Source organism: Vanellus vanellus (genome assembly GCF_965231255.1).
Source record: "Vanellus vanellus genome assembly, chromosome: 3".
Taxonomy (NCBI): domain Eukaryota; kingdom Metazoa; phylum Chordata; class Aves; order Charadriiformes; family Charadriidae; genus Vanellus; species Vanellus vanellus.
Genome location: NC_138907.1, coordinates 6,170,804 through 6,191,588, shown reverse-complemented (window position 1 = coordinate 6,191,588; position 20,785 = coordinate 6,170,804).

Here is a 20,785-nt window from a genome sequence, read left to right as displayed (position 1 = left end):
ATAAGGATTGTACTACTGGTTTTCAGCATGGTTTTATTTAATGAAAGTTAACATGATATATGGTAATTGTTTGTGCAGTTATGAGTCTTTGTTGACGTAAGCATGCAGTCATGAACCCACTTCTAGCACATGGTTTTAATTTTTTCTTTGTTACTTTCACGATTTGACACTCTTAGCCAAATAAAATATTTTTTGAGAATTGATTAATGAACATTCCCTGATTTATAACAAGACTGATTTATAGAGCATTAATAAAGAATAACAAAGTTTACCCTAAGATGACTTAGTCTTTCATTTCTGGTAGCTTACTAATGTGGCAGGTGGTAGAAGATAGCGAAAACATTGTAATGAAAAAGGCACGGCAAAATTCCAGATTTGTTCCACAGGAATCCAGGAATGGGAAAACTCTTACTATGTATTCTAATATTTGTGCAGCCCTGTCTTACAGATGACTGCAGCAGGTCTGAGTAATCTGCTGTGGAAATAGTAGTTCTTATTCTTTTAATACTATTTTCTAGTGGTGCCTAATAATGTAGGTGACTTGCATCTTGCTTGTGGTGGAAGTGAACTAAACTTGGTGATCTTATGAACTGACACCTTTATAAACTGGCAGTGTTGATGTCTACACGTGTGCCTTCACTGAGACAGAGAGAATTGGGCAAAATGAGACACCTCATGATCTTCAGAAAATCAATGCATACTGCATCTGGCACCGCAGCAAGACAAGTACTAGTCTAATAGGTTTCTGGCATGCTCCCTCTGTAGACATGACGTTTGTGGAAATGTAATTACATTTCATAAAAGAAAAAAAGAATTACAACAGAATGGAAAAGAAACACCAACTCAGTTGAATAAAGAAAATATCCTGTAAGGCTTGAATAATAACCACGTTAGTAAGAATTATCATATATCTGATACTGTAGTTCTGCTATTTGAGTGTCTTATCAATTTAATGATGTCAAAAAATCCATTCTTTTGATCCTTTTCTTCCTGCAGAAATCAAAGTTTTTCTTAATTTTTGTATGCAGATCCACCATGTAGAGCCTGTGCCAGATCTCCAGCTTCATTTGACGTGTTGCAGGTTTAGCACACTGCAATAGTGTGAACTTCTTCCATGTGTCTGTTTCTCAGTGCACCTTCATCCTGACCCCAATCTAGCCCCAAGCACCCCAATCTCAGTCCAGCGCTATGCCCAGCAAAGATGAAATTACGGCAGATGACTGAGATTTTGGAGGTGTTTCTACCTGTGTGCTGTTCTCTGGGCTGTCAGTGATAGCTCATGTCACAGGAGCCACTCGACATCTGCCAGATGTCAATGGCTCTGTCCCTACCACTTGGGTTGGATTCAAACCAGTGACCTACAGCTGAAAAGCAATGCAGGCTGTAGCCAGCTCCTTAGTTAGGCAGGCTTTCTGTACTGTGGGAGTGAGTTTGTTTAAACTTTCTCGCTTTTGCAGTCTTGTTTCCTTGCTCTATGCTTTGGGCAAAATTCTCAAGCAATTTGTGCTCGGTCTCCTTTCACCAGACTGAAAATATCATTAGAGATTTCTGCTAGGGTAGCAGTTCTCTAACTTGCTTTTTTGGTGCTTCTCCCATTTCAAACCATACAGAGGCAAGGCATGCTTTTATTTACTGTAAAAAATCAGGGGGTCAGCCCTCAGCAGGTGCTCTGGACAAGTTTGAGACCAACACTTAATTTCAGCTGCAGATCAGTTCTCTGTGTTGGCTCAGTTACAGGGGGGAAAAGAGTATCTGAATATAGTATATGAATGTTATCTTATACTGAGGCGAGTTACACAGCCATGCTGCCAACTGGCTTCAGATATCATAGAATGGTGTAGGTTGTGATGCGCAAGACAGCCATTTACCCCATCTCAGGTTCTCCTCCAGCTTTCTCGGGGCTATAGTGAAGATCTAGCCATGAGCTGCCTCTTCAGGGCAGCAGGTGGTTTCTCCAAGCAAACCCTGGACCTTACGCAGCCCATCTGTGGGGACAGGGATTCATTATAGTGCTTAGTGTTCAGGTGCTTGGCCAAATATCCAATTCCATGGTGAAGTGTATTCCTTGACACTGGTTTCAAAGCTTCCCTCTATTCCTAAAGAGGGATTATTCCACTGAGGCTGCTGGTGTGGTCTGGTCTCTCTGTAGTGGCATAACTTTTCAGGTGTTAGCCTGGTTCTGTGCCATCAGAAATAGGTTTTCATCGTGGGTTGCTGTGATTTATGGTTTTTCAATTTAAACTTTCCAAGGTGGAAAATCAAATGTCATGGAGAGATGAAAGAGGATGCATGTTTGGGTCTTTGCTTGAGGGCTTATATCTAAATACAGGTGCAAATCAAAGCCACAAAGCCCCTGTGTAGGTTCTGAATGCTCAAAAGGGTTAATAGCGATGTGGGGATAGGCCATTTTCAGGGCTTGGATCCTGAAATGGCTTTGCATTGGTATTCACTAGGCAGCAACTATGTCTTTCCAGAGCCCTGATTGCTCAGGGAAGTAACTTAGGTCAGCTGGTGACTAAAGGACCACAATTTGGCCACTGAGATGCGGCTCAGTCTGCCAAATCCTGTGCCTGAAACCAAAGTTACCAAATGGAAAGATCAGTGTTTCCTCACATACGGCAGCCTAAGCAAAGTTGTAGTGCTAAAAAAAAAAAAGGTAATAAAAAGTAAAAAACCACTAAACTCATGCTGTACCACGGGCAGCGTGTATTTACTCACTCATCAGTCCATGTATTTACTTACTCTGTGCCTCACTTTCGCATCTGTGAAGTTATTAGAGTAAGACCTCTATTGCCTTGTCTGCTTCGATTTTGAGTGCTTCTGAGTGAGCTGTGCTTTGTATGAGGCTGTGCAGAAGCTGGACTAGAAGGGCTAGGCTCTTTTTGGGTGCACAGTGCCACAGGTAGTTGTACTTTTAAAAAAGATGCAGCTGAGACCTACAGCTTGTTGGTTATGGGCAAGCTGAATGCAAAAGCTGAATCACACAGCGCTGTACTTAGACGTAGCTCTGGTGCTGCTGTCAAGAGGGATTTGTACCACTGCTTGTTGTAACAAGGATTACAATTGTCAGCATAGCAGAACACCTACTTTTCATCTTAAATTGCAAAACTTTGCTATAAGGGGCGATTGTCCCCTTACATATGTTGCATTGCTCTCTCTGGCATTAAATTCTCTGAGCAGCAGTGGAATAATAAACTTCTGTGTATGTATCCTGCATTAGTCCCTATTCAATGCCTAAGACATAGCCTGGAAATAAGCCCCCCCAAAAAAGTGAATTTGTGGATCTGGGCGATGTTCGGGTTTTTTGGGGGGGTGGGTGTTGGTTTTTTGTTTTGTTTTGTTTTGTTTTTTAAATAGCTTCCCCGAAGAGCTAGTTGCCCGAATTTGGGGTTCGTCTCTCATGTCTAAGTAGGTCTGTTTGGCATAATTGGCATGTGAATACGTGCTTAGAGAGCTTGTAAACACTGCTAAGAGAAGAATAGAGAAACAAGGTGCTAACAGATTTCAAAAATAATGCTTGGGAAAACAGGGTTCAGCTTGACCTACTTTTCATTAGCTTTATTCTTTAAAAGTGAAACAAAAGATTCAACTGTTACTTAATTTTCTGGAGTGCTTAAAAAAAGCGCAGGAAACATTCCATCTGAAACGGAGACCAGGAGAAAATGCCTGAAAGCCTGACAGTGTGATACAGAAAGCAATCATAAGATGATCGTTAGTCAGAAAAAGTTAAATAATTAAAGAAAAACATCTAGAAGACAAAAATGAAGAGACACCGTACCATCAATTCTACTAATAATTGTTGCAGTCCATGTTAAGGAGTGTAACACCAAAGTTACTTCCACTTGCTGTTTGATAACGGTGGAGCAATAATATACTAAATAACATGATTCTGTTATTAACAAATATGATTTCAGACTTAAAATACCATGTCGTTGGCCTCTCAAGAGGTTACCATCGAGCCGTCACTGGAAAATAAGACTTTGCTTACTTTTTGGATGAGAAAGTTTTCAAAGGTGCTTGATAGTCCTGCCGAAGACATTACCCCAAGCACTGTGTGTGCTGCCTCTGGGACCTCAGCTACTTTGGAAATGAAAATAGTGCATCTGCTAGCCAGGAACAGGCATACCACCTCACTAAAAGTGCAAAAATTTATTAGACTGCTGACTGTAGAAAAGTCTCTAAGTTGCTTAAATTATTTGTTGGACCAAGAAAACAATCCTGGTAACTTACATACAATCGTATGGGAAAGATTAGAAACATAACGAGGACTTTGCTGTTGCTGTCATTTCTGAGTGAATGGAATTGAGATACCAGTCAATAACAGCAGAAAACTGTAAGCAGGTTGTTTTTAATGCCGTAAGAGTTTACATTTCCCCCAAAGGCAGAGTTGATTCAAAGGATAGTGGAATCACCAAGAAAGTTCTGCGTCAGTAGGGCTTTGGACGGCTGCTATATCAGACCTAGACCCAACCATATGAAAGCACTTAAACAAGTATGCAGTTGTTAGCACATGAACAGTTTTGATAAGAAAGATAAATTTCTTTATAATGCTATGCTGAGGCCTTGTGAGACCTCAAAAATGTGTTTTACTGAAATTGTGTGTTACTTTAGGTTTAGTATTTGGGCTATATCACTTGAGCTTTTCCTACCTGAGTATGTCCCTAGCAAACCTGACTGGTACAGAGTTGAAAAAGGAATTTCCAGACCTGCCTCAGCCAAGCTGGCAGCACATGTCTGGGGAACGAAGACAGTAAAGTTGGAGAGAAGAGCATACTGGACCACAGCCTATAGTAGCGGCTCCCAGTGAACTGTTTTGAAGCATCTCCAGCCCAGCCCTGGCAATAATGACTGGAAGTGTAAGCTGTCATTGAGGCTGGCGTTGATAAGGATGAACAGCCAGCTGAGAGAAACTTTCTCTCCTGTTTCACATAGTGGTTGGGATGCATAGAGGAATTTTTCAGGGCTCTGTGCCCAGCACTACTCCTGGGAATCGGTGACAGTAATAGGAGTGTGATCCGGAATTACAACATTAGTTAAAAGGAGGAGGACCAAGAAAGAGGATTGACAAGCAAAACCATGAAAGGAGGGATTACTAGCAGAGGAAAAAGAAGAAATCAAAAGAAATTAATCAACTGACAAACACGCTCCAGGGGCCTGAAGGGAGACAGTAGGTGCTGTCTTCCTTCTCTGCATGTTCACAGTGCTGCTGTCCAGCTTGGTGCTGGCGTCTGCCTACCGCCAGCTTACAGCTATTGCTTATAGTGGCTGTCGCTCTCTATGTAGATATATATAAGTGAAATCGACTTCATTTTGCTCCCATTTCTTTTTTCTTCTGAAGTTGGATGCAAAAGTGCAGAGCTGGGTGAGAACCAGCTCTCAAGGGTGGACAGTGCTGCTCCTTTGTAGTGGTTGCGGTCCTGCGTACTCAACTGGCACGGCGGGGGGGAGGCACAGACAAGGCAAGTGCCTGACAGTGGTTGCTGCAGTTATGGAGTAGGGACCTCAGCATTACAAAATGCTCCCTGGACATCGTGCCATTCTCTTGACACCTGCACAAGCGGGAGATAACTGGTGCTCCAATTTGCTGATGGAGAAACTCAATGACCTGTCTTGTAAGTGATGGTCTTGGGGATAGTCAGCGCTGTGTTGAACAAAAATCTGTTGGTCAAGCTAATGTTCTAACCACTGTGCATGGCTTCCTACTAAAGCACAGATGTGATACTCGAGTGAGCTGAGCTGTTATCTTCCAGGTGTCATTTTGTGTATTGCCATCCTTAAGAGACCTAATTTTCCACTCCTGGGGAAATGCTTTTCCATGGGTATTGGCATGGAGCAATGAAGACATCCGGTGGCTGGTTGTGTTAATGGCAGGTGAGTGTTTCTCGCAGGGAGCCTCACTGGGGTTTTATATAGCCAAAGGTGCTGCGCTAGATCCAGTTAAAGTTTCATATTGCAGCCACCCACCAAGCCTGGAAGCACGCACCTCCCACGTACAATGCTGCATCCTACACCATGGGGACTGAGTTACCAAGCTGCCTCTCTCTCCCTCATTTCTGTATTCCTGAATCTACTCATATACAAAGGGAGTTGGGAAAGAGGTTTCAAGGCTATTATATTTTTCATCTCCACACCCGCTTCCCCTGCATGGGTCTTTAGCAGCAGCTTGTGAGGATTTCTCCTTGAAAGCTGGTAACCAGTGGACCAGATGCTCTGGTCTTTTCCTTTGGGACTCGCAGCTACAAGTGCTACCAGTGACCTTTGAGGACTCCATAAAAAAAACCAAACCGTGCACTGTTTTCCCATAGACTGTCACTGTGGAAACTACAGTCTTTCTTTGTGCTTCATTCATTTTCAATTTGGCCAGCCCTGCCACTGATATATGGACAAATGAGGAAGCGGCAGAAGAGAAAAGAATACTTGACAGAGGAGACTGGCAAATAAAAACTGTTATGTTATGCTGTCAAGCTCAAGTGTGAATAGCGCTGCACCTGGAGAGTGCTGACAAAGAGGCTGCATTCATGCCCAGTCCCTCGTGTGTGGGAAGCCAGCCGACCTAAAGGAGCTGCCGTGTCAAGAGCGTGATTCAGGAGACCTTCCTTGTTTGGGATTAATCATATAAAAGGGAGGCATGAGTAAAAATATCCTGTTCACAAGAATATCCTGTCGGCTGGATGTATATATTGATATTAGCTGAGCAGAGCTGTGGAGAGGTCCGAGACATCTGGGAGATGAATCATCCCCATCCAGAACTGGAGCAATTAGCTACATTTAGACCAGCAAAAGGCCTTGAAAGGTGTCTAATTGAGTGGCTTGCAACTGCGCCAGGAAACAATGTGGATTTGACAAGAATCCCACAATTAATTTCTGTATTGACCTAGTGGGACACCATTTGCTAATGTGGACAGATTATCCTAGATAACTAATTCAATTCTTACAGCATCCACTGCAGACATAAGTGTTTTGTTAACTAGGAGGAAAGTAAAGGAGGTATTTAATGGCAAGTCTTTCTTGCAGCCCATTATTAAATCTGTGACAATTTAAACATAAAACGGAGTTTTTGGCAAGGTCAAGGCCACACATTTCTTGGGAGCATAAAGTTCAAAATTCTGCCCTGGCAGCTCCAATGGTTTTGAACCACTGTGTTAAACTACTTTAAACAAGCACACGTTTACTCGAGGACAAATTTAGAAGCTTAATAAAGGAAGACATGTCAAATCCAATTTATAGTTATTGAAAAAATAGAAGCAAATTGTGTTCTAGGTAGGTGTGCAAACTTAATTTCCCAAGAAAAAATAGCAATCATTTCCTCTATAAATACTAAAAGTAAAAGCTTTTGAGCTTACTTTAAATATTTTTTTAACAATGACAATATTTTTTAAACATCAGTCTTTATTACATGGAACTGCAATATAAGTCTTAAAATCCCTGCTTTTAGTTGGACCAAAAATGTGATGGCTAGAGCTGAGAACTTGTTGGCAGATTACGACTGGCAAGATTAAGCCAGAATTAATTTGTGAAATCCAGAGTTTGCAAGTTATTAGTAATTATCTGTGTGTGTGTATGTGTGGTGGTCCCCAAGAGGAATAGCTTTTATATAACAAGTTGAAAAAATAAATAGTGTTCTGGGGTGAAGGGTCTAACTTAATAAGCAGGGAGGCAGAAATAGGTTCCTTTTAATGATGGTGACTTTTGCTTTTTTTCTTGCTGGTCATGTTAGAAGAACTCTGTAGCTTAACTAATCATGCTGGACCTGTGGCTTTGCTATCAAAACCCTTTTCTGAACAAAATAAGTTTATATAAAATTAGCCATTATGAAGCAAAGAGGCTTATAGCTGCTCCTTCACAGTGGTCAGGTGAAGAGCTAGGCTGCAAAGCAACATGAGTTCCCTTTGGATAAGTGGATGTAGACAGGCTAAAACTCATTGTCTGAGCCAAATTGTGAGTAGATAAACTTGTGATGACTTCCAAGGGAGGTGCTTATTAATACAAGGGATGGCTTGTTTTATTAATTTAGTAAATGCGAAGAAGCTCTAAGGCATATCTTCTCTCCCACCCCCATCGCCATGAATGCAAACTCTCCTGAACACCATCAGACTCAGCCCCAAGTCTGGCTCCACTTTTTCCAGCTCACAGAATGATAGGGGTTGGAAGGGACCTCTGGAGACATCTAGTCCACCCCCCCACCAGAGCACATTGCACAGGATGGCATCCAGGCGGGTTTTGAATGTCTCCGAAGTTGGAGACTCCACCACCTCTCTGGGCAGCCTGTTCCAGTGCTCTACCACCCTCAAAGTAAAGAAGTCCCTCCTCACGTTTAGATGGAACTTCCTATGTTCAAGTTTGTGCCCATTACCTCTTGTCCTGTCACTGGGCACCACTGAAAAAAAGACTGGTCCCATCTACCTGGCACCCTCCCTTTAAGTATTTATAAGCATTGTTAAGATCCCCCCTCAGTCTTCTTTTCTGTATACTAAAAAGGCCCAATTCCCTCAGCCTTTCCTCATAAGAAAGATCCTCCAGTCCCCTAATCATCTTTGTAGCCCTTTGCTGTACCCTCTCCAGCAGTTCCCTGTCCTTCTTGAACCGGGGAGCCCAGAACTGGACTCAGTACTCCAGATGCGGTCTCAGCAGGGCAGAGTAGAGGGGGAGGATAACCTCCCTTGACCTGCTGGCCGCACTCTTCTTGATGTGCCACAAGGGCACATTGCTGGCTCATGGTCATCCTGTTGTCCACCAGGACTCCCAGGTCCCTTTCCACAGAGCTGCTTTCCAGCAGGTCAGCCCCCAACCTGTACTGATGCGTGGGGTTATTCCTCCCCAGGTGCAGTCCCCTATGCTTGCCTCTGTTGAATTTCATTAGGTTCTGCTCTGCCCAACTTTCCAGCCTGTCCAGGTCACACTGAATGGCGACACAGCCTTCTGGTGTCGGCCACCCCTCCCAGTTTTGTGTCATCAGCAAACTTGCTGATGGTACGCTCTATCCCTTCATCCAGGTCACTGATGAATATATTGAACAGGACTGGACCCCGTACTGACCCCCGGGGAACACCACTTGTTACAGACCTCCAACTAGACTCTGTGCCACTAATCACAACCCTCTGAGCTCTATCTATCAGCCAGTGTTCAATCCACCCCACTATCCATTCACCTAACCCACGCTTCCTAAGCTTGCCTGTGAGGATGAGGTGGGAGACAGTGTCAAAAGCCTTGCTGAAGTCAAGCTCAGTAAACTCTGTCTCTTGCTCAAGCTTTGTGGCAGCAGTAATGATTCATAATAGCTCCATGTTTTACTTCAGGGAGTTGGATTAGGGAGGAAGGTTAGTCTGTGGACAGAAGAGGAATTAACAGGGTTATTGATCTATGGATTATTCCTGAAGCAATTACAGATGAATATGTGGCAGATGCTTCAAGGTTTAAAATCAGCCCTGCTTCACGCCTTGCAAACAGCTCAGAGTCGGTCTTGCTGAGTGCCCAAGCAGCTCTTTGCACTGCAGCACTTGGAATATGATGAGGTTCACTGCTTTCGTTTGTGCAGCTGTGCGTAGATGCCATTGCTGTGGTGCAGTTTCAGCCCTGAAGAGCTTGGACATTCAGTAGACAGCACAGAGAATTGAGGGGGAGACAAAGGAGCAAGCTGAAAATCAGACCCATGCCCAGGGCAGAGCTCATCCCTGCTCATCACCCCATGGTCAGTCTGCTGAACATTTTTTCGGTTAGGTCTGAATCTTCTCCCACTTTGCTGCAGGAGGTAGTAATGAAGGAAACACAAACTCCAGCAACTATTTTTTTTAAGAGAAAACCCGTGTTTGATTTTGACAGGAGTCAAAATTTTCAACGAAGAAATCAAATTTTGGAGCAGCTTGTATGCGGTAGGTCACTAGGTATAGCACTTTGGAGTGTTTTGCAGAGATTTCAGTATGCAGTGCCAAGACCAGTCCAGACAGCAGGAAAGGCTGGAACACTGCTGCATTAGCTTGCATTTGCCAAGGACTCCTGACTCTGGATAAAATCTACTGTGGACTGAACAAATGCTGAATTTTGGTGACAAGAGCTGCATAAGTAGATAGTCTATACTTTTTTCCTCCAGAAGTTTTTTTTAAGGTAATACGGCTTTCTGACAAAGGAGATGTTTCCATAAAAAATGTTCATTCCCCTACCCACTCAAAAATGAAAGCCTTCAACACTAACGAACAAACAAACAAGAGCAAGTTCTTGGGTCTTGCATTGCCTTTAATTTATTTGTTTAGCTTTCATTTTAAAATAAATAATTTCGTCTACAAAGGTCAAAACAACAGAGCTGCTCTAGAGGGGCATAATCCCTTTTCCTGACCTGAGTGACTCCATTAAAAGGTTATCCAGTGGACCAGAACACAACTCATTTAAGGAACCAGATTGCTTTTATGACATCCCTTATATATAAGCTTAGAAAAAGAAATCAGACTGATTCCTGTGACGTTTGGTTGAGCCCCAGGGAAGGGGATGGCAGCTTGTTCCTGCTGAGGAGCAGCTGACAGCGAGAGCATTTTGGGGCCAGTAGCGATGGTGTTATTTCGATATCATTAACGTGTTGGGGGATTATGTATACAACACAATGGTGAAGTTGCTATTGACTCTAAGTAGTTTCCGTTAGCATCAACAGGAGAAGAAATGAAGAATGAAGTATCCTTAACTGGTTTGAGTCCTCTGAGGACCTGAGGCACTTGGCCCCAAAGCCAAATCTAAGCCTCAGTATAAGTGTCCTCCTGTAATGCACAACGCTAATGTGATGTCAGAAAAGTGTTTACAATTTATTTCCAGTTATTTATTTTAATTATTAAAGTGGGAGTTTGGGGGTTTTGCTTGCTTGTTTTTTAAGCAAGCAGTTGTAAGCTAAAGTTTAGTGGAGCTAAGTGAGGGCGGCCAGTAGAGCGGATGTTACTGCCGTACACAGCAGGACAGCTTCGTTTCATCAGGCTCTGGTAATTCAGTAGAAGAGCATTGGCAGAAATAGGCAGGATTTCTCTTGTACCCACGCGGGTTCTGAATTTCTTGGATACTTTGAGGGGGAAAAATACTCTAGGAACTCATGCATGCAGTTGGTGGGTTTCTACTTAATACAGTGACAGATATAACATAAAGGGTCTGGCAGGTTTTACTCCATTAGGTTTGAGAAGGATCTTCCCCATGACTGCTGTGGACTCTGGATGTAGTTCCCAGCTCTGTGGTTAGCTGTGCTGCGGACACAAAATGACTAAGAGGAAGATATTGTGTAAGATGTTCTCCATGCTTTTCCCCATGAGGAGAGAAGGGATGTGAACTTGTTTGACTTGGGTAGGCGAGCAACTCACTTATTTTGCCATGAGGACAAAGGCTGAACTTCTCTTGGGCCCAGAAATGACACAACAGTTCTCCTGGAAATCCTGATGAAAGAATTAATTCAGAGGCTCCCAGGTCTTCAAGACAGCTATGCTGGGTTGGGCTGCTCTACAAGCTGTGTTTTAATGGATCCAGGAAAACTTTGTTGTCCTTCCTGCTTCCCAGCAGGAGTTATGGGAAAACACTGGAGAATTAGCGGTACTCATCTAGTAACTACTCAAATGTCTTGTCTGTGAGCCAGCCAAGGCAAGCTAACAAGCCCACCCGTTTGAGTTAAGAATTCCTCTTCTGTGTGAGGTGGTAACTCAAGTTACAACATGAGCTAACTTTGCAGTGAAAAAGTCTTTAAAAGGAATTTTCCTAAGGCCTTTCAAATTTTGGAGGAAATACAAGAAATAGGTCACTTCTTCCTTTCACAATGAGATGATGTCTTTCAGTAACATTACTAATTGAGCTTGTTTAGATGAAAAAGGAAACACAAAATAAAACAATCACATTTTGATCATTTATACTAACAACTGTGGAAACGATTGTAAAACTGTCGGTTTGGCCCATTGTTGTGTGAATAGACTTTGTGATGATGTCTGTTCATCTTTCATGTACAGGAAGACATGTCCAGGAGTGTGTTTTGTAATACTCCTGAACGCTTGGTAATGTGAGACCTCCTTAAAGCAATCTATTAAATCTTAGCAGAGAAGGGGGATGAGACCACTGCTTTCTGTGTGTGAATTATGAGGTGTGCACATTGGTGATGGGAATATTAACAAGGCTTTACTGTACTACTCCACACAGTGTATGAGTTACCCTGTCAATCTTACTGCTGCAGGAGGTCACCAAGTTAAATGTGTGAGCAGACTGGGAAACGGGATGAGTGACTCTTCTAATACAAGAGTTGAAATTTCCTTAGACTTTGTTTCTGAATTGGTTGATCCAGTACATCAATGAATAGCTTTGATTTAAAAAAAAAAATTAAAAAATCCTTACCTTCCCCCCCAAATCAAGCACCTGAATCAAGGTGCTTCAGTGGAACTGTCATTTTATCTGACAGTTACTGCAAATTTGACAAACAGCTTAAAACAATAGCAGTTTTGGTGTTCCAAGTCCTATGTGATGCTCTTTACTATCTTTCTAAGAGCAGTGCTCCTGGAAGTTCTAACTGAATTTAGAAGTGATAGAGCTGAAGGCTGTCACTTTGTGGATTTAGAAGACCAATTCAAGCTGCATGTCTCTGAAATATCTTCCTGGAGGTCACTTGGTCTGAATGTCTGAGAATACTCCCATAGACTGAGGCAAGCTGGTGAATCCCAAGAGCTGTGCTGCAGGGGCTGAGCCATTCTTTGTAAGAGCTCACATGTTATTTCTAGCAGCGCAGATCTTGCTCAACCCATAGGTACACTTGTCTGACCGATTTTGAGCCAGCTTAATAGGAATCTGTATCAAATAACTAGCAATGATGGCTGTAGGGGGAAACAAAATTATTTGCCTGACAATTGAGTCCTCTCTGTTTCATCTTCCCACAGCTATTAATTTGCTTAAATTCCCCGCATCCTTTGTATGACAGTTGTCCTCCTGCCTTTGCTATTGATTCCCATATGTTTTACCTCTGGACTGGGAGTCCACTTATATATAGTTGAATTCTTTTTCTTTTTTCCTTGCTGCCAGGAAAATGATGTTGGTCTTGTAGTTAATTTATTGTTCCTTTTCACCATATGATATCATCTACTTCCAGATGTCTTTTTAAGTAGATGTCAGTAATTCAGTTCTATCTGAAACTGGCATCTGAGTCTTCCACACACGAAAAGGAGCATGCGTTGGAAGGTATCATCATCTGTTCATAAGACTCAAGTAATCTTTCATGTGCTTGGCATTTCTTGTCCTACAATTAGACTTATTTCTTAAAGATAATAACCTAATTATAGGCTTTGCTTCAGCAGTTCAGTGGAATATGTCAGTGAATCATGGGTGAAAGGGGCAGAGGAAAATCCTGCAGCTATACAGGCAAAAGGTTGGGATATGACATCCAAATACCACTCTTACCTTTTCTCCTTGATTGTAGTGCTGTCCCTGCTCGTTGTGTCCCTGGGAAGAGATTAGTGTGATCTTCCTCAAAGATTAAAAATGCATTAAATGCATCATTTCCCTTCACTGTTTACACAAATTGCAGTGTCTAATCGCAGAAGTATCTATGACATGTGTCTTATAAAAAAGAATCGTGCATCGTTTGTCTCTGTGGAGAACTTTTCAACATAAAAAGCAAACACAAGTTACCAATGATTTATTTTGTGTTTGCTTTGGGATTTTACTGCTAAATTGCTATTCTGATTTGTCATGGAGAATGCTTTAAGTTATTTCTCTAGCCTTAGTCAAAGAACAGCTATCATAGTGGTACTGATAGCATGCTAGATCCTATAGGCAGTTGTATTTAATGCAAAGCACTAGAATCTTCTTGAAAAAGCGGCTCTGCTACTTCTCCTGTAATTCTAGTTAGCATCAGCCATCTGCATTTGGACAGATCTGTCCCACCCTGAAGTGTAAGAAAAGAAAGGGAGGAACAGAAAGAAAAGGGATTTTCTCAGGGTCACCCAGCAGGGCCAGCAAGAGAACTAACTTGTCCTGTTTGCAGCGGCTTATTTCTCCTGGAGTTACAGGTATAAATCCTGATCTGCAGAGCATGAAGAGTGTGGTTGTACACATTCATCTGGCAGGCTTTAGAGCTCACAAGTGAAGTACTGACGGAAGGCACCCTGTAACGACTGCTGAGTGAGACCTAGGTGGGGCTGGTAGGTGTGACTTCAGGTGCTAAACTTCACTAACTGATTCGGAAAACAGACATTTCTGGGGCAGTACATCTGCTGGGCACTCCAGTTTCTCTTGTTGCGTGTATTTCGGATCTTACGCTTCCCTGGGTATGTAGTATTAGCGTTCCAAAACAGGCACAGCAATGCTGCTTTCTGACTTTTGTGCCCAGGTCCATCTTTAGCTAGTACTAGCTTACCTTTGCTCTGAGGTGCCAGCTTTCACCGGTGTATGTGTCCCTTCAGGGGCTTCCTCCCGTGGCTGCTAAAGTGAGCCAGAGACCTGATTTCGTCTCCTTTAACTGCCCTGCTAGATCTGAGCACTTGCTACTAGGCAATAACAAATTGCCTAAATCCAGGCCTAAAGCGACAGCTCTTGGTAATCTCTAACCACCACTGCTTGAACGCATCCAAACTTTTCCAGCCGTTGTGCCCAGTACATGCTACAGCCAAGGTCATATTTCTGAGAAGGTATATCCTGTATGCACTGTAATGCGATGTTTGTCACTGAAGATAAAACACATTTGGGCTTTGTCTTTTGTTAACCCACTCTTAAGCAGGCTAGATCCTCACCTGATATAAATTAAAGGAGCTCTGTGCAAATCAATGGAGAAGTGCCAGTTTACACTGGTTAGGAAATATCTGTGCGTTACTAATCAGGGCTTAGATAATGTTTGTAGAAACTTCATTCCTCGGCCAGAAGATAAATAGCTAAATAAGACATAAAACAGTAATGAGTGCAGTAGGCCAGAAATACATACTGATGTGGAAAGGTCTGAGATGTAGTTGTTGGCTGTGAGAGTTTCCTTTCCTGCAGGCCAGGTGGTACCTCCAGGCACAGGAGGTTAGTGCTGGGATTTGGGGTCAGCAACCTGTTACAGACAGCATCGGAAGGTTAAATCTTAAGGTTTGTCTGTGCCTGGAAATTAACCAAAACAGCTATTCCAGAGTATCTGAAATAGCTGTTTTGGTGTGTTTCCAAGTGCAGGCTGCTCTGAAATGCTAAGGCTTGAAGCTGTTTAGCTTTTACTTACAGTAAGAAATAAAGATAACAGCCCACTAGAAACTTGAAGGAATGGGGGGATGTTTGGAATTAAAAAAAAGATGGGGTGGCTTTTATTTTATTACAAACAGTGACTGAACGTTGCTGGTTCGCACAAAGGGGTAAGATGACACTGTGGCAATGAGTTTTCTGATTGTGCTCTGGAGGTTTATGACATTATGTAACAAGGATCTTCTGCTAATATATAGGCTTCTGCAGAAAGGAAGGAAACTGTTCTTGTAGTAGGTAGGACAATTAGTGATGAGATTAAATTGCATCCAAAAAGAGTCAGGCTAAGTAGCAGGACAAACTTTCTGGCACTAGGAACAGTACGCTACCAGGTTGTCTGCCAGGGAGGCTCCATATTTAAGAACGGCGCATATTTAAGAACAAGATAGAAAATAACTTTTAAAACAACACAAGGAGAAATGATTCTGCCTTGAGATAGCCGATGGGCGAGGAGATGTGCTAGCGCTGCTTTCTGGCATCTGTCAAGTGTATCTGGGCTACGGATGTGCCCTGCAAAGACAACGTAGGAATAGACTGTCTTGCAGTATCCTCACTACCTGATCGCATCTCTCCTGGTCCACCTGTACTCTTATGGTAGATGCCTGCAGAAGAGGCTGCTCTGGCCCTCAGGGGATGGGGAGAGGACCCTGCCAGCAGAAGATGCGCTTGTGAGTGCAAGACGAGATGCTCTACAGAGAATTTGTGTGGCTGTCGGGATGCCCCAGGAAGCTGCTGTAACAAAGGCTTTAGGAATAAATGAATTATTCTGCAAAGGCCCCATGGGAAGGCAGCAGGGTCCCACCTGTTTGTCTGCTGCTGACAAGGGTCCACGCTGATCCCCTTCATCCAACTCTTCATTAGCAACAGTCTGCATATGGGATGGCCGTCCAGAGCATTGTGCAGGGCAGTCTACGGGGACTAAGGGCTATTTATCATTTGGAGAACTGGAATACACCATTTAAAACAGATGGATCTGTCTTCTGGAGGTATTTCCTGACAGTTTCTTTGAAACTTGAATTTGAATGGGCTTAAGAGACTTAAATTTCCAGCAAAATCCTCACTTCAGCCTGAAGGAGGGCTCTCAAATGCTCAGTCTATCTCTTTTTTTCCTTTGGCATGGGGGCTTTTACATTTGTCAAACTCAGTATTTACAGCTCTCTGAGTGGAGCACGCGTGGCAAAACGGATCCTGCCATTCCTGCAGCTCGACTGGGAGGGGTGGCCTGGGCCTCAAAATACCTGCTTCACCCAGGAAGCCTGTTGCAGGATTCCTGGAGTCGTGGTCAGGCTGGCCAAGGCTTTTTCATAAAGTCAGTCCGTGCAGGATGCCCTGTGGCTCTGTCACTGCCTGTGAAGGCTTTTTCAGGATCCTGGGTGGGGCAGGAGGAGAGCTGGCAGGCACGACCCCCCCCCCCCCCCCGACACTCTCACTCCTGCTCTGGAAGGGCACACAGGGCTCCGTCCTGCCTCGGCTGCGGGTACCCAGCCTTTGGGGAGAAGGAGAGCAAGTGTTAAAAGGACTAGAAGGACTAGCAGCTAAGGTAAGTGTCGACTGTAGCAGGTACCGTAATGATGAATGGCATGAATGGACAATCACTCCTGCCACAGCAAATAAACCCTGTCACATGGAATCCGGCGTTTTCCAGGGAAATCAGCTTTCACTGCGGGCTGCCAGAGCCAAATGAGCTTCATAAAGCACCTGCAGATCTGAGCGTCAAGCGATTATTCCACTATCTTGCCTAAAAACAAAAAGGGCCCTGCCCTTCGGTCACCTCCGACCTTTTCCAGCTAACATAAACTAATTATATTTGTGGCAGCGGGAGGAGGGGGGAGGAGGGGGGTAAAACCCACCACCCCAAACCTTTCTGGGGGGCTATTAGCAGTGCTGCCGGGTTTGCGGGGTGGCTTGCGGCTCCTTCATCAGCTCATAGCGCCGGGGAGCTCCTTCTCCCAAGTGCTTAAAGAGATCCGGGGGGGCTGAGCCCCGTCCCGGGAGGAGCGGGGCTGGGAGCGGGGCTGAGCCCGGGCCGCCCCGGGACAAGAGCGCCTTTGTTCGGCATCACTTAGCAGCAATTACAGCCCGTCAAAACAGTTTTTGTTTTACGACAACGTGTTAATGGGCCCACGGTTGGGTGTGAGAAGTAACCCAAGCCGCATGCACTGAAGCAAGGTTAGAGGTTAATTGAGACTTTCTAACACAGCGCATGAGATTTTTGCAACCTTTTGCAGCGAGGGAAGTGGGAAACAAAAAGGAGATAATGTGATACAATTAGTTGGAAAGCAGGAGGGTCAAAATTCCCAGATGGAAAGGAAAACTGGCCAAGTGAATCAGGCCAGATGGGCCACCTGGACCATAACGAATGCCAAAAATAGCTTCGGTCCTTCATCTGGTGGATGAGGCAGTAGGTGGTATGTCTGTCCTTCACAGTGGATTTAAAAAATAATAATAAAAAAAAGCAAGATCAACATTATGAACAGCAGTAGCCTGTTGCAATTTGTATTCCGGATCTACGATCATTAGTGCGGCTCATATTTTTGTATTTATTTTCTTTATTTCATCTGATTTTAACCCAGCAGCCCCCTTCAGACGCATTTGTGGTACTGGCCTGCTGATAAACTTTGAGCTTTCGACCATTTGTGCTGCTTTCCCCTGTGTGAACCTCTGGGGCGTTATTAACTAAAGCGTTAACGCTTGAAGACAGGTTTGGTGGCAGGGGTTCCCCATGACCAGTGTGAGGGTGTTCCAGTGTACCCGAGGTAACCACCTGCTCCTGGCTCACCTCCCTCTGCAGCCAGTGACTATGTGGCCCAGGTGCCTGGAGCTGGGGACGATACTGGTTACGGTGCCCAGAGATATGGCTCTGGGTCTGCCTGCCTTGGAAGATCGCTAGGGCTAATGTGCTCATCCCCTTACTCTGTGCTGCTTCAGCTGCTTCCTTCCTCCTCTGTACTTTGTCATATTCCAAGACCTCTGCAGGGTGACACATGCAAATCAGGAAAAAAAAAAAAATTCTCGTATTTGCCTCCCAGCTTGCACTGGAAATGTACTGCAAGGTGACTGGAAGTGCCAAGTCATTTTTTGGCACCTGTTCAGCGCTTATTTGTTTTCCTAGAACCAGTGTGATTAGTTTCCTTCGCTACCTGAAGACCATACAAGCTTCCTCTATTGGAGCTGAATCATCTGCTGCAGGTGCCTGTAACTCCTTTTCTGTGTCACGTCCTAATGTTTGGGGAAACCACGCATAATGAGCGCGATATGCGGGAAATCATGCCACTCGTGCGTCCGTTGCAAATAGCTGCCTTTTCCTTGCTGCCTCAGCAGCTTGTACGTGCAGGACTTGACAGCCCTGGGTTGCCACCTTCACCCTCCAGTGGGCTGAACGAGGCTGATGTCTAACGAGGAGCCACTGCCAGCCCTGGGGTACCTGGTACAAGGTCAGCGAAGCCCAGCTGGGCTTCATTAATGAGGGCTGGCCTGGTGGAGAAAGAGCATTGGCAGGGGGACAATGGCACTGTGCAGCCTTTAGAGCCTGAACCACCAGCTCGGCAGCAAGGGAAAAGCAACAAGTTAGTAGGGCAGTGGATTGCCAAAGCTGAGCCCAACTTTGCTGACCCTGCCCCTTTCTTTTTCCATCTCTCCTTCCCCCTTCATATGCCTAAAAGCAAATGTGGGGAGGAGGAGAAATGGGGATGGAGAAAAACTCCAAAAGTGAAAAGGGGTAACAGAAGTGGAGAAAACAGGTTGCATTTCGTATCTGTGGATTATCTAATGTGTGCTCCGTCTAATTCCCAAGTTCAAAGTGGCCTGGCGACTGCAGAAAGAAAGAGGAGAAATAGAGGAGGCTTGAAATAAAAGCAGAGTCCAGCCATTCAGAAGGTGTAAATGAGAGAAGTGACTGTGACTTGGACAAGGCTGGCTGTTCTCTAGCAGGATCTCACTCCATAACCAGAACACTGTTGGGTGTTAGAAATTATGTGCAACAACCAGACAGTTCTAGGAATGGGAATCATCAACATGAAACGTAATAAACCCCTAAGCTTTCATGCAGGACCACAAGCAGACAAATCTTGTAGCTCTTGTTCATCCAAGATCCTTTTCTGTGCTGTAAATATGCCCGTTGAGTGCTCTTCAGAAGATGCTGCAATGACCACATTGCAAGAGTATTTATGGTACATAATGTGTTAGAGCCTGTGCTTACCATAATTGCTTTTCTACCCAGAAGTGAATCTCAAATGAACGCTGTACCTGCCTTTCCCCATCTCTCCCTCTGCTCCAGCCTGCTATAGTAGTTGTTTGTAGGGCTGCACCTACCTGCTGGCTGGGGAAACCAGAACAGAATAAAGCAAAGGGAGCTAAAAAAGATGGGTTTGAGTACAATACAAGGCAAACGTGACTGCTACTCCGGGACAGCTGCTCTTGTCGTTGAGTATCTCTAAAGAGGGAGCGGGGAAAAAATGGGAGAGGTTTGTGCGGGAGAAAAAGCCGGCCGCAGCTCCTTGCACACTGCATGGGCTAAATAGTGTGCGCTTGGGAGCACCACCTGAGATAGTCTGCCTACACCTGGGTCCCAACACAGGGCAGTGGGGGTGTACCTTTCCCCTTCAGCTCTGCTCCACCACTAACAGTAATGCCTTTAACCCAGGTACTGTGTGCGATCTCGTGAGACTGCTTCAAAAGATAGTCAGACAGTAGAATTCGCCTACATTATTTTTAATTCTATCACTGCGGTCCTAAGATTGTTAGTGTAGCTCACAGGAACCAGGGAGAATTTATTTTCCTTTCATTTGAACAAAATGGCTTCTGTTTATTGTTCTTGCTGTTGATGATTCATTTGTTGGTTTATTTGTGGATGCGTTGGTTGTTTTTTTTTTTTTTCCTCCTCTTTGAAGTGTCAGAGATTGGCTCTAGCTGAATGTAGGACGTTGGGTGACTGGTATGTGCTGGTGTTCCTGCTGCTTCTAAGCAAACTTCCCACTATCTATCTTGAAATTTCTTACTCTTCTTTGGCAGTATTTGGTACTCTTCTTGGTTTTGTGGTAGTTTGTACTGAAAGCCTTAGGTTTTTCTCTATAATGCTCGGGGGGTTCTATGTCTTCTGGCACATGGGACAAACCTTTTCGGGATTCCTCTCGAGTTGAGTCCACAGTTGGTTGCAGTGTTGGAGGTCTGCAGAAGATTGTCCTCTCCAGTCTGTTGTTCCTTTCACATCCACTAATTTTACAAATCCAGAAAAAGAAGTCCAACCCAAAACACCTTCGAGCAAATATTTTGTGAACTTAAATTCTTACTGATCCTGGCTTTGATCACGGATTGCTTCAGCTTGCTTTTCTCTAACTCTCTCTTTTCCAAGGTCAACTGCTTTTCCTTTGTGATTTGTCATTCTTTACTGCATTGAAGACCTCTTCAGTGTTTCAACTACAAGAATACAAAAGAACCAGTGCCTCATGCTCTGCCAATCTATCCAAGTAGATAAGAAGGTCATGTCTATGTTGAACATCGAATTGAATTAACGTAACATTGTGAAACAGAGCAGCTGTATCTTCACCTTGTGTAACAGCTGGAGGTCTAGTTCCTAGTGAAAACA